Source organism: Tupaia chinensis, unplaced genomic scaffold (assembly GCF_000334495.1).
Source record: "Tupaia chinensis unplaced genomic scaffold, TupChi_1.0 Scaffold144165_1, whole genome shotgun sequence".
Classification (NCBI taxonomy): domain Eukaryota; kingdom Metazoa; phylum Chordata; class Mammalia; order Scandentia; family Tupaiidae; genus Tupaia; species Tupaia belangeri.
The window spans coordinates 154,403-167,194 of record NW_006204021.1 but is presented as its reverse complement, the minus strand read 5'-3'; the positions used below and the strand labels follow the sequence as shown (position 1 = coordinate 167,194).

The following is a 12,792-nucleotide window of genomic DNA, read 5'->3' as shown; positions in this document are numbered from 1 at the left end:
AAAAAAGACTAACCCAATTAGAAGATGGGAAAATGAGCTGAACAAAACTCTCTCTAAGGAAGACATACAAACAGCCAAAAAGCATATGAGGAAATGCTCAATATCTCTCATCATAAGAGAGATGCAGATTAGAACCACAATGAGATACCACCTAACCCCTGTCAGAAGGGCGAAGATTAAGAATATAAAAGGTGATAAATGGTGGGGTTGTGGTGAAAGGGGCTCTCTCCTACACTGTTGGTGGGAATGTAAATTGGTCCAGCCACTGTGGAAAACAATATGGAAGTTCCACAAAGATCTATAAGTAGAACTACCATTTGATCCAAAAATCCCACTTCTGGCTATCTACCCAAAGGACAGAAGAATGCTCAGTCAGAAAAACATTTGCACATCAATGTTTATTGCAGTATTATTCACAATTGCCAAGATATGGAACCAACCCAAATGTCCACAAACAGACGAATGGATTGAAAAGGTGTGGCACATAGACTCTATGGAATACTATTCAGCCATAACAATAAGACCCTGGCATTTGGTACAAAGTGGTCAAATATGGAATTTTTATTGCTGAGTGAAGCAAGCCAGACTATGAAAGAAAGATATTGTATATATCTCTTAATATATTTTCACTGTCTGCACTCCATGGTAGAGATGGAAATATTGGAGGGCATAAAATCAGTGAAAATAGTTATGGATACTGAAGTGCGGAACCGGGGAGCAGGGGGAGGGAAAATTATAGAGAAGAGAAGCAGGAGAAAAATAGAGAGGTATGATATTTGGGGGACATAAATGGTTTATTTCCTGTTGATGATAACATGTATATAGAATTCTCAACTGGACTGGTCTGAGAAGTATTTCATGTTAAGTAAATTATCTTTACAAGCCAAATGATGTATAGCGACTTAATGTTTTAAAAATAACAAACAAACAAATAAATAAATAAAGCTAAAAGGACAGTTATCTTTACAAGCCAAATGATGTATAGCGACTTAATGTTTTAAAAATAACAAACAAACAAATAAATAAATAAAGCTAAAAGGACAGTAGAGAGAGAGAGAGAGAGAGGGAGGGAGAGAGAGACTACAATTTCAGAAGAACTGGCTTGCCAAATAAATACATGAAAATAGCTAAAAGAGATCATTTGTACAATAACCAAAGTTTCTGAGTTCATTCCACACTTTCCTTACATTCACAAAGGTTGTGGGGCCAGTAGGTGGTGTGGTGGTGAAGGTGCTGAATGTACAATAAATTATGCCATGTGCATGCTGCTGCCCTAAATCCTGAGAGGATAGAGCAGAAGGGATTGTGGCATGCCCAAGGCCCCTGCAGGGTGACTTCTCACTTTCCTTCTCTCTGTCTCTCTCTGGTGGACACAGATGCCCTATGGCAAAAACCTGAAAATAAATAAAATAAAATAAAATGAAAAGGGTTGTAAAAGGAGAAAACCAAAGTGGTAAAGTTGGTTTGGGGAGGAAGTTCAGAATAAGGGGAAATACACAAAGTTATTTTCATTTTTAGGGAAAAGAACTAGACACAGTGACCCTGTTATTACTAGTTTTTATAATAGTGTAATGTGCTTTTTTCCCCACATTATTCTAGTATGCATAGGTTTTACAAAGTAGGGCAAAGTGGGATGTGGTGGTGCCCATCTTATGGTGAAATAGGGCAAAGTGTTAATTTTGTCTCCTTTCACAAACCACAAACGTTAACAGGTATCATCCTGACAGCGAGAACTGAGATGAGATGTTTTCCCTATCAGTATGTTGCTAGACAGATGGCGTGTGCGTGTGTGTGTTTTAGTATGACACCCGAGTATTACGCAAAATATTGAAAATCAGTTCGTGTCCAAAATCCCACCGAGCATTCCTCGCCAGTCAAGCGCTCCTGCAGAGCAAGGTCCAGGCTTGGGGCTGGAAGTTCTGACTCCAAAGCCAGTTCTCTCTCTCTCCCCGGAGCTTCAGATCCTTCTAGCAAGCAGCTCAACAGGAGGCAGACAAGACTCTGCCATCTGGGCTGCAGGGCTGCAGCAGACAGACTGGCGGCAGGGTCACGTGACGCGGAGGGAGGCGTCATGTGACCAAGCTCTTGCCCGGGCCGGCCTAGGTGTGCTTACTTGCAGGGATAAGGGACCAGGCAGACGCCTGACTGACGGTCAGCACACCGAGGTGGGGGCAGTGGCGGGAAGTGGGTGGCTGGGTGGGTGGGTGTCTCTCCATGTCGCGTTAGCCTGAAAACGAATTTCTCAGGCGACCAGAATGACAGTGCTTGTGGGTGTTGGAAACATTCCCTCAGCCAGTAGGTGCAAGTGTCCGAAATTTCTGGTATCCTACCACTCCTTCCTGCCCTTTTAACGCTCTTCTGGGGCCTCCAGGCTCCTGAGGGCCCAGTGCTTGGTGACTCTGTTTCTGTGTGTGGGGGTGGGCCTATGGATGGCATTGACTTCAGGGGAGTCCAGAGAGGAGAAAAGTGAGGTGACAACTTGTGAACACCATGGCTCTGGATCAGGAATGGGTAGGCATGGGAACTGTCGGCCATTCTGCTTTCATTGCACCAAGTCTGCACCCATTCTCTACTGTCTGCCTGCCTTACTGACAGTATCTAGGCAGTGGGCAAGACTGAGGCCAGCTCAAAATTGGGGGAGGGTGGAAGAAGGGGAGGGAGAAGAAGAGAGGGAATACAGTTGTCTTTTGCCCCAGGCCTCTAGCTGGCTGGGAATGCAAGAGAGGAATTAACCTCAACCTGGGTAGCTCTAGGGGTGGGGTAGAGACATAGACTTCAGAAGGGAACTTAGATATTTTGGGCCCTTCACTGCAGATTTCTCATTTGAGATACTCTAAACTCCTCCGTCCTCAAGAGGATTCCTGCATCTCAGCCATATGTAGTAGCATCCTGGATGTGCCCAAATGTGACCCTTTCAAAGGGCCTAGTCACACTGTAGCTTCAATAGTACCCTCCCATATAATGACACAAGGGTTGCTGTTCCTTATTTTATTTTACATTTAATCACATTTATCTTTACAGTGTACATTGCTTTTTACAGCACAAATACCATACATATTAATCAAGATAGACATTACTATATACATTATCATCAGCAAATAGCTTTTCATTTTTTTTTTTTGTCAATTAAACTAATGCTCATTTCCTGTAACGTCTTGGGCCTCAGAGACTAGTGGTTCTGGGAACCATATACAGAGACTGCTTTATGGAGTGTTTTACAGATTCTTTTCTGTGGACCCTTTGTTCTCCTTCTTGTTTTGATTTATTGACAATGCATTGGATTATGCAATGTGCACCTATTCTTGGTTGTACTCCCTTGCTTGTAGTGGTCTCCTCTGGTCAGAGTTCAATGTTATGAGACAACCACAGAATACTAAAGTCCTTTAGAAAAAGAAAATAATGAAATCTATTAATCTTGTTAACCTCTATTTATTTGCAATTTTATGGATTTGAAGCCAATCCATTAAGATCTTTCTCATTCTTTATAGCTGCATGATACTCCATTGTGGCACTACCATAATTCACTCAATCACACTCTTACATTTGGACATTTGTTTATAGTATTTTGTTATTATGAATACAGGAAGGAATAAGCTTGTGCAAATGTATTTTTGTATCATTGGAGATGTATCTTCACTGATTCCTAGAATTGTGGCTACTGGGTCACATGGTAAGTGCATAAATAGTTTCATCAGATAATCTCAACTTTCTCTCTCAAAAGGTGCTCCAAATTTTGATTCCCATCAGTGACATGTGAAAGTGCCTGTTTCCCCACAGTAATAAAAATCCTTATTATCCCTTTAATATTTGTAAGATACCTAATGATTTCACTTCTTTCATTTCTGGTTGTTAATAATTCTGTCTTCTCTCTCTTCCTCTTTTCCTTTTCCTTTGTATTTCTGGCTAGATACTTACTGATTTTATTGATCTTCTCAATGAAGTAGCTTTTACTTTTATTGATTTTCTTTGTTTTTCTATTTTACATTTTATTGGTTTCTGCTCATATTTATCATTTCTGCTGTTTACTTGGTGTTCAAGCTACTCTACATTTTATACTTACTTTTTTAAAAGAATTATTTTTATTTAATTTTATTTATTCATTCATTTATTTTCATTTTACCAGAGAAAGAAAGACACACAGAGAGAAAGAAAGTGAGAAAGCAAGCCACCAGGTCAGGAACTTGAACCGTGGTTGGCCATGTGGAAGTGTTCAGTGCCTTAACCACCATGCCACTTGCTCGCCCTGATAGTTACTTTTAAAGTATAAACTGAGGTCATTGATTTGAGACCTTTCTTTCCTAATACAGGCTAAAATGCCTATATACTATCAATATAAATTTCAGTCTAATACTGTATTAGATGCATCCTACAAATTTTGATATACTGCATTTTTTTTTTTCTTGAGTTGAAATAACTTACTAATTTCTCTTTTGTTGTTATTGTTTTATTTGCCAGGTGTGCATGTGCTTTCCAAAGAGAGACAGAGGGAAAGGGTGAAAGCAGTTTTCAGTGGAGTACAATCCTCTTTCCTCCATTCCTTCATTCTTTTGGGACTTGGGGCATGCGCACACACACACACACATACACCTTCAGTGTGATTTTTTTTTTTTTTTTTTGCTATAGTGTGCATGCACTCACCAGAGAGAGACAGAGAGACAGAAAGTGAGAAATCACACACCCTCCAGGGGATGGCCATGCCACAGTCCCTTCTCCATTCTTTTCTCAGGATCTTGGGCATGCACACACATGCGCCCGGCTTGAGTTTAGGCCACCGGGTCTGGGACTTGAACCACAGTCGACCACATGGGAGTACAGCAACGTAGCCATTATGCCATCTGCTGATCCCCCATGTGTTTTTCAAGCAGCTGGGTCAAGGACGTGAACCATCATTGACCATGTGGGATTCGGCTTCCTTAAACACCAGGCCACAGGACAGGCCCACTAATTTCTCTTTTGGTTTCTTTGATCCAAATATTATTTAGGAGTAGTCAAGTAGTTCCCAAGTATTTGAGGCTTTTCCAGTTACTGATTTTTAATTAGGTTCCTTTGTTTTCAGAGAACATACTTTGTATCATTTGAATCCTTTTAATTTATTGAGACTATATTTATGGCTCAGAATATTTTCTCTCTTAATAACTATTCATGTGCACTTGTAGAAGATGAGTATTCTTCTGTTGTTGTACACATTGTTCTATAAAAGCCCATTAGTCTAGTTGGTTCATATATATATTTTTTTTTTTTTGGAGAGGTTTTTCGCTATAGGGCGCGTGTGCTCGCCAGACAGACAGAGAGAGACAGAGAGACAGAAAGTGAGAAATCACCCCCCAGGGGGGATGGCCACACCACAATCCCTTCTCCTCCATTCTCCTCTCGGGATCTTGGGCAGGCACGCACATGCGCCCAGTGTGAGGTTTAAGCCACCGGGTCCGAGATGCAAAACGTGGTCGACTACGTGGGAGTCCACATAGCCATTATGCCAACTGCTGGTCCCATGATTTTTAGATCTTCTATTTTATCTTTTTCTGTCTTTATTTCTTATTGAAAGAGGATGCTGAAATATCTTACAATAATTATGGGTATATTTATCTACAATATGCCTATCTCCTAGACATTCTATCACAGCATCTCTGTTGATATTATTGTTTCTCAATATGTTGCTGGATACGGCTTGCTAGTTTTTTTTTTTAATTCTTGTACATGAATGAAATTGGCTGTATTTTATTGTGTAGTTTTTGGATTATAATTTTGTAATATTAGTTTCATTAAACTAGTTTGGATAGCTTTTGTTCTTTTTCTAGTCTCAGGGCAGTTTGTATAAGATAGAATTTGCACCTTAAAGATTCCTTAGAACTTTTCTCTGACCTTTTATACCTTATGCCTTTTAGGCAGAACATACATTACATACCCTTTTATAGATAAAAATGGGCTTTTTATAGTCATTAGATGCACCATTGTTTATTCACATAGTTTGTTGTACCTGAAGAAGCCACCTTTGTCAGTTACTTTGCTCCTGTCCACTGGTTATCAGCTCTGTTTGTCAAATGCCTGTTTGTTGGGCCAGCAGGTGGTGCAGTGGTTAAGGCACTGAATTCCCGCATGGCTGACCACAGTTCAAGTCCTGGACCTGGCAGCTTTCTCTCTCTTTCTCGACTCTCTCTCTCTCTAATGAGTATACATGCCCTATCAAAAATTAAAATAATAAAAATATATAAGATTAAACAAATAAATAATTTAAAAATATCTGTCTTTCAAGTATTTTCTAGAAGGCCTTTCACAACCCTTTTATTTTGACATTTCTGATCTCTCTCACCAATTCTGAACTCTCTCACCTTCTTTTGAACCCACCTCCTAACCTAATGGCTTTATTCCTTCACTCTAGTGACAAACCTGTCCTATTTTATTAGGCAGCCATTCAAAGATCTTCACATTCTACCATTAACACTCCTGATTCTTCTTCATTTATGGTTGTTTATCCTTGGGCCATGTGTCCATTGTTTATCATGCCTTGATCTAGAATTAAGCAAGGACTTCTTCCTTTGGGTTGGGGCTATGGGCAGGATAGTTTATCTTAGAAAAGAATGGTAAACTTGGTAGGTACAGTTTTTAATGTGTCTATGACCATAGCAGAATATATTCTCAATTTTTAAGTTGTTTACTAGTGGAATTGGAGAATGTGGTAGTGCATTGTTGTTTTGATATTGTTAAGGTTAAACCTATTCTCAGATTTTTTTTTTTAATTTTCTTTCTTATAAATGGAGTAGGTGTTTGTAGGTTTTTCCTATTCACCTTTTAGAGGTTCTTGGTTTAGAGGTTTTTTAGAGGTTCAAGAAATCATTATGGATTTCTGTGCACACATAAGCCTATGAATGGTCAAACAATTTTGAAAGAAAAATAATTTGGAGTGTGGGCAGGAATTAAATTTTTTTTATTAACCTGTGGTTATTAAAACAGTAGAACTGATTAAGGAAAAGGTAAATGGAACACAGATAGAGGCCTTATATATAGACATTTCTATCAGGGTGACAGTTCAGATTTGTGGGAAAAGTAAAATATTCAGTGTGCTGGGAATCCTCAAAACCACCCACACAGTGACTTGCTAGCAGGACTCACAAGACTTGGCACATAGTTGTACTCATTGCTGTGGTTTCTTACAGTGAAAGGATATAAAGCCAAATCAGTAAAGGTGAAGATAATGCTGAGAGTGAAGTCCATAAGAAAGTAGGCTTAAGCTTCCAGGAGAATTCTCCCAGTGGAGAGTCATACAGGATACACTTAATTCCAACAATGAATTGTGACATGTATAAAATGTTGTCTGCTAAGAAACCTTATTAGAGACTTAATGCCCCAATTTTTTTACTGAGGGCTCTTCTGCCTAGCCCTTGCAAAAATTTTAGAATTCCTGGAGGAAGGAAGGTATTTAGCATAATCCACATTATTTGCACACAAAGTTTAGGCACAGTGATCTACTCTATCAGTTCTCAACATGATGAGATTCTCCCTTAATATGAGTTCTCAGATTTCAGCTAAGGGCTAACTTGGCAAGTAGCACTTCCTAAGGAGAGCAGTCTTGGGCCTCATATGTTAACTTTCTTTTGCACATTCATTGAGTGGTGTTGGTATAATTATCTAATCATTTGGGAAAAACAAGTTAGATACCGATAAACAAGAACAAATTCCAGGAAGATTAGATATCTTAATGTTTTAAAATGGGTGGGAAAAGAACAAGAAACACTTATTTACCTAATTTGAATTTTGACTTTTTAAAAATAGTCATTTTCTAAAATTTTAACTCTATCTATCTATCTATATCTATCATCTATCTATCTATCTATTTTTAATTTGACCAGAGAAGGACAGAGTAGGTAGGGGGGAGTGAGAAAGTAAGCCAGCAGGTCTGGGACTTGAACATGAACTGTAGTCAGCTATGTGGGAGTCCGGCACCCTTTAACCACCACACCACCTGCCGGCCCTGAATTTTGACTTCTGACATGTAAAAGAAAATGGAAATGGGCTCTATAAACATAATATCAGTATCATTTTTTAAAGAATATGCTCCTTTTCCAACCATTTCTCATGTCTCCTCTGGAATATATGGAGCTCACATGTTTTTGAGCTAACTCCTCTCTAGTATTATAGATACATGAGTTTGCTTACTGCAGTACGTAATAAGCATTGTGAATTATTTGAGATGTTATATCCATAACTCACATACATGGTTAGAGTCTCCAGTTAATGTTTTTATTTTATATTTGTATCCCATCCATAAGATTTATTGGTGATAAGGGACATCCATATTATGTAATTCCCTCAAAACACTCTTTGGAGGGCTGACCCAGTAGTGCGATGGTTAAGTCCTGTGCAAAGGAAGCCAGAACCTACTTATCCAACTGTGGTTTGAATCTCATCAGCTATGGCTTGAAAAACACACCAGGTGTGTGCCTGTGCATGCCCCAAATCCTGACAGGATGGAGAAATGGATAAAAGAGGATTATGGCATGACCATGTCACATTGGAGGTCTCTCTCTCTCCCCTCCTTTCTTCCCTCCCTTCCATTCATACCCTCTGGCAATTAAATTTTAAAAAGAACTCTCTTGGAGTTTCAAAATGGGAAAGGCTGTTTGTCAGGGCAAAAGATGTGTCTCTGTGTTATCAGATCTGCTGGGTGTTCTCAAGAAGCCATCCATGGTAGTGCTCAATACTTTGATAGATTTTTAAAAAGTAAACAATAACTGGGCCAGCTCTGTGGCCAAGTAGTTCAGGGAGCCAGTTCCCACATGGCTCACTGTGTGGTTTGAAACCCAGCGTGTCAGCTTGAAGACCATGCCAGGTGTGCATGTGTGTGCCCCAGATCCTGACAGGATGGAGAAATAGAGAAGTGATTGTGGTGTTACCATGCTCCATTGGGGAGTGCTTTGTCTCCTTCCCTCTCTCCTCAAACACATGCATACTCGGGACCAGCAGTTAGCGTAACGGCTATGTTGCTGGACTCCCACCTAGTCGACCATGGTTTGCGTCCTGGACCCGGTGGCTTAAAATTCACACCTGGTGCATGTGCGTGCGTGCCCAAGATCCCGAGAGGAAAAGGGAGGAGAAGGGATTGTGGCGTGGCCATCCCCCCTAGGGGGTGATTTCTCACTTTCTGTCTCGTCTCTCTGTCTCTCTCTGTCTAGTGAGTGCACACGCCCTATGGCAAAAATCCTCCCCCCCCCAAAAAAAACAATGTCTAATGATTTACAATATTTAGAATATCAATTTGTTAATTCATAAGGTGAAATAATAACATGAACGGCACTAAAATAATAGCATCTAGTGGATTCTCTCACTGTATACAGACTTTGAGGACATTAAAATTAAAATCAGGGAGTAAGCAGGTGGCATGATGGTTAGGGAGCTGGACTCCCACATAACCCACTACATTTGAGCCCCAGACCTGGCGGCTTGCTTTCTCATTCTCTCTCTCTCTGGTGGGCACATATGCCCTATAGCAAATTAAAATAATAATGATGATAATGACAATAAATAAAATTAAATACATAATTCTTTAAAAATAAAATTAAAATCAGAAGGCCAAGTAAGTAATTTGGATTGAGAAGTAAAAAGTGTTTCATAGTCATTTAAATGTGTAAAATTTAGTTGTAAAGTTGGAATGTGTGATCACTCTTGAATGATGCTTCTCAAAGTGCTAGTCCAAAATTTAAAAAAAAGGAATTAGTGCCAGAATTGACCGACACCAAATTACATATTATTTTCATAGTGAATTTTTCTTGATGAAAGTATCAGTGAACACATTTACATAATGATGCAAGCTTCTTATGTCTTTGAGAACTGGTTACAGTTTGCCACCTGTGAGAGAAGAGTCCATGGATTCACTTTGAGAAAGAGCATTACTTCATGGGAAATCTGAACCCTCCAGAAAAAAGAAAGTAACTCCACATAGAAATCCACCAGCTCTGATATTCTTGATTTATTAAAGTGTTACCAATATTCAAAATAAATAAAAACAGACGCAATTGAAAACAGAAGTCATGAAAATACAGGCTCATTGCAGAAACAATTTAAAAAGATGACATTTTGAATCGAGAATGTGAAGAAATAGTATAAAAATATTGTGGCAACAGTATAATTATAGGAAATAAATGCATATTAATATATAAAAATATATTCCTAAATATTATAGGACATAATACATATTTCTACTCAAAACATATACCTAGTAAAATCAGATGAGATTAACTCTTTGAAAAATCTCTTTTCTCATTTGTTATAAAAGGAATTCATGTCCAGGACCAGCAGTTGGCGTAATGGCTATGTCGCTGGACTCCCATGTAGTCTACTGCAGTTCCTAGTGGTTTAAACTCATGCTGGGCACATGTAAGTGTGTGCCCAAGATCCCAAGAGGAGAATGGAGGAAAAGGGATTGCAGCGTGGCCCTCCCCACCGAGGGGTGATTGCTCACGTTCCTTCTCCCTGTCTCTCTCTGTTTCTCTCTAGCACACACATGCTCCCTCTGTAGCAAAAACCTCTCCAAAAAAAAAAAAAAAGGATTTCATGTCCTTTGTATAAGAATGTATATGATATTGGCATGGTAGTGATCTTCCTATATATGACAATGAAAGGAAAAAATACAAAAGACATTAAGGGATTTGGCTACATAAAATAGTGTCTGCATAGCAATATGTATAATAAACTGTTAATACACCTAACGTGTTATAAGATAGCTCTTGCAAATCAGTACACACTAATACTTCCAAAAATTTTATAAAGAGCTTTAAAAGCCATATCATGAGACCAGTAGTTAGCATAATGGTTATGTCACTGGACTACCATGTAGTTGACCACGGTTCAAGTCCTGGACCTGGTGGCTTAAACTCACGCTGGGCGTGTGTGTGTGTGTGTGTGCCCAAGATCCTGAGAAAAGAAAGAAGGAGAAAGGATTGCGGCATGCCCATCTTCCCTGGGGGGTGATTTCTTGCTTTCTGTCTCTCTGTCTCTCTTTTTCTGGCAAGCGCACATGCCCTATAGCAAAAAAGCCTCCCCCCCAAAAAAAAAAGCTGTATCACATGTACAAAAGTTAAGTATATGAAATTGTGAGATAACATTGTTCACTGTACACTTGGCACACAACTGAAAAAGACATGTTGAAATTACAGTGCTTGATATTTCTCACCCTTCCAAGGAGGATATTTAGACATTTAAAAAAATCACCTCCCACAGGGCCGGCAGGTGGCATGATGGTTAAGACACTGGACTCCCACATACCGATTGTGGTTTGAGTCCTGGACCTGGCAGCTTGCTCTCTTGCTTTATCTCTCTGTCTGTCTCCAGTCAAACTAAAAAATAATAATAACAGTAAAAATAAATAATTTTTAAAAAATCACCTCCCTTTCCCATGAAGTGTTCATATCTCACTCAGATATACTGAGACCATATGATTATATTTATATTTATATGTAACTAACAAGGAGCAGCCAAATTGCTTTCCACAGTGGCTGAAAGGCTTTCTGAACAGTTCTTCAGTTTTTGCGATAATAAAGTCAATATGTAAAAGGTGTCCCTTTGGGACCAGCAGATTACATAATGGCTATGTCGCTGGACACCCATGTAGTCAACTGTGATTTGAGTCCTGGACCTGGCAGCTTAAACTCACACCAGGCACATGTGCATGCATGCCCAAGATCCCAAGAGGAGAATGGAGGGGAAAAGATTGTGGCGTGGCCATCTCCACTGAGGGTGATTTCTCGCTTTCTGTCTCTCTGTGTCTCGCTGTCTTGTGCCCTATAGTGAAAACTTCTCAAAAAAAAAGCTCCACTGAGGTTTATTTCTCGCTTTCTGGCTCTCTGTGTCTCGCTGTCTTGTGCCCTATAGTGAAAACTTCTCAAAAAAAAAAAAAAAAGGTGCCCCTTTAACCACAGCATTTACTACGAGTTGGGTAACAGACATATATCGTGGGTGACGATGGTAACAGGTATAATCAGTAGGTAAATATCCCAATTATCATAAAGCTGATCATATGGCTTGCATATAAAGCATATCAGCTCCTTCATTTGATTAGTTCCACTTGACTTTTGGTGTCAGGGTAATGCTAGCCTCATAAAATGAGTTTGGCAATATTCCCTCCTCTTCAGTCATTTGGAAGAGTTTAAGAGTATCAGTATTACTGGAAAAGTGCTTGCACATCTATATTCATTGGCAGCATTATTCCTGATTGCTAAGACATGGAACCAACCCAAATGTCCACAAACAGATGAATGGATTGAAAAAATGTGGCACATATACTCCATGGAATACTACTCAGCCATAAAAAACAACAAGGTCTGGGAATTTGATAGGAAGTGCACGGATATAGAAGATTTGTTGCTGAGTGAAGCAAGTCAGACTATGAAAGAGAGACATTGTATGTCTCCACTTAACATACACCAACTTTCCACACACTATGGTAGAGACTGAAAGACTATAGGACATAAAAGCATTAAAAATTGCTAATTCTTATGAACACTAGAGACAAAGTGGAAGGAGAGTGTGGGAGGGGAAGAAGGTAGGAAAGGAAATTTGGGGAAAAAATAGGTAAGACATTTGTGGGACACAGATATGATTTATTATCTGTTGATGAAGACATGTATAGTATTCTCAACTGGGCTGGACTGAGGTGTAGATCATGCTGGGTAAAGTCTCTTTACAATCTAAATGATGTATAGTGATTAAATGTATAAGTTATAATAAAAATTCAAATAAAAATCAGAAAAAAATAGTATTGGTATTACTTCTTTAAATGTTTGGTAGTATTTGCCAGTG

The 12,792-nt window shown here is 39.2% G+C and overlaps 1 protein-coding gene across 9 annotated transcripts in view; it reads left to right on the top strand.

The window, feature by feature from the left end:
• LOC102484314 (G-protein coupled receptor-associated sorting protein 2) overlaps positions 1–12,792 on the top strand; it is a 93,813-nt gene that overhangs the window by 45,102 nt on the left and 35,919 nt on the right. For 3 of the 9 annotated variants that reach the window (XM_006166063.3, XM_006166062.3, XM_027767297.1), the window contains exon 1: positions 1,946–2,165. The exons of the other annotated variants lie outside the window; for them this stretch is intronic. The gene's annotated coding sequence lies outside the window, so the exon portion shown is untranslated. Of the gene's footprint in view, positions 1–1,945; positions 2,166–12,792 lie in introns of those variants that run through there. 9 annotated transcript variants of the gene reach the window in all.